This window comes from Macrotis lagotis, chromosome X (genome assembly GCF_037893015.1).
Source record: "Macrotis lagotis isolate mMagLag1 chromosome X, bilby.v1.9.chrom.fasta, whole genome shotgun sequence".
In the NCBI taxonomy this organism is placed as follows: domain Eukaryota; kingdom Metazoa; phylum Chordata; class Mammalia; order Peramelemorphia; family Peramelidae; genus Macrotis; species Macrotis lagotis.
In genome coordinates, this window is record NC_133666.1 from 79,684,390 (window position 1) to 79,686,332 (window position 1,943).

The window sequence follows — 1,943 nt, forward strand, 5'->3', positions numbered from 1 at the left end:
TTGGCTTGTTTCTCCCAAAGATTTTTGCAGATGGACCCATCCCATTCTGGTGGAGTCCCGGTTGCACTTTGTGATGAATCAGATCCTAACTCCTAAATAATTTTTCCCCAATCTCATTTCTTCCCCAAATAAAATTCTACAACATTAACAATAAAGTCGTTAAACAATAAAATTTAACATTTCTCCAGGTCTACCTGGCACCCCATCCCTTTTTCCCTTTCAGTTTCTTAGTCAGATTCTACACATTCTGGTTAAAGTCAATAATTTTTTTTCGAATGGTTAAGTCTGGTCCAGGAGGTGGGTTGGGAAATTACCAGATACTAGCGAAGAGACTGAGGGCACATGCAGATTTGTTTTCTGAATGAGCTTTGCGAAAAACATTCCAAAACCTCAGGCTCTTATCTCCAGACCCTGTAACTATGGTCTGGCCATCAGGAGACAATGCCATATACAGAACTCGATAGCTGTGACCTGGGAGTTTGGCTACCTGGTTCATGGAAGGGTACTTCCAGATGATGATGTGGTTTTCTGAGTAGCCATGAGTACTGACCATCTCATTGTCTTGCTTGGACCAGGCCAGATTGCAGACTTGGGAACCCGTATCGATGCACTGGAGGGGATGCCCCCTCAGGATATTCCAGAAGCAGATGCAGCAGTCAGATGAACCACCTCCTGATGCCAACAGGCCATGCTGGTGGGGAGACCATGCGAGGGCTTTCACAGCTGCCTTATGATTGGTGTACTGCTGGAATGGATTTAAACTATGAGAATTCCAGATTTGGAGCTTGTTGTCGTTTCCACCGGAGGCCAGCAGTTGGTGATCTGGGGACCACCTCAGTCCACATACCTCCTGCTTGTGGCCTTTCAGCTTGCGTTGAGAGTGCGGGGAATATGTCCGGATGTCTCTCTGGAGGATGTTTCGGTCTCTGCTCCCTGAAGAAATCTGATCCCCATTCCAGGCCAATGAACTGACCCTGCCTGTGTGGCCCTGCAGTGTAATCACTTTCTTTTGAGCTATCACATCCCAGATCTGCACAAAGCCTCTGTGTGTGCCAACCGCCAACAAGAAGCCTCTTTCATACCAATTCACTGAGGTCACAAAATCATCTTCCACAAAGAGGTCACACAGTTTAAATATTTGGCTTGTAGTAGCATTCCACAGGTAAACACAGGTGCCCAGGCCCACTGTGACAACATTGAGCCGAGACCAATCCAGCAGGTTCAGGTAGAAGTCATCACAGAGGTCAGGGGCCCGGAGGATCTTGAATGGCTTCTTGGAGATGTTCCTGGTGAACTGCTGTACGGATGTTAGTAAGGTCTGACTTTCATTGCTGAGAGGTGAGAAAGCATAGGGTGAGACTTCACTGTCAGTGTTGTAGCTCCTATGGGACATGTTATATGAGTAGGTGAAAAGATTCTTTTTATTCTGCTCAAGATACAGCTCCCGGTCTTCTATTTTGGGATCCTGGAATTTCTTGATCCCTGCTCCCAGCAGCTCATTCTTCAGCAGGGCAGAATAGATGAGTTCACTTTTTTTGCTGCCCAAGGTAGAATTGTTGGTTTGGGGTGTCAGACTGGGAAGTCTCTCAGAGTCATCCTTGCTATAGAAGTTCAGGCCCCAGGTGGCTCCAGCCCTAGAGGGAATGAAGCGGTCTCCAGATGTGTTGGAAACAGATGCTGAAAAAATGGGCAGTGACAGGCTCCAGCTCATCTTGGCCCCAAGATAGTAGTAATTCTCCTGGGACCAGATGAACACACAGTCTCTGATAAAGTCAGCTCAGGTCCAAAGTGACCCCTGCTATTGGGGAAGGTCAGACAGATAGAGAAAAGCACACTAGTGGACTTTAGAGAGTCTTGTGGGATAGTCTTCCTTTGCATATGGGTCTGTGGAGATGAGATGCCTCTTGGTGGCTCAGAACTAGAAAGAAAGGTCAAAGTTAGTC

The 1,943-nt window shown here is 47.0% G+C and overlaps 1 pseudogene; it reads right to left on the bottom strand.

Moving 5' to 3' along the window:
• Positions 1–310: 310 nt before the first annotated feature.
• LOC141498717 (fizzy-related protein homolog pseudogene) lies at positions 311–1,711 on the bottom strand (annotated as a pseudogene).
• Between the last annotated feature and the right edge of the window lie 232 nt (positions 1,712–1,943).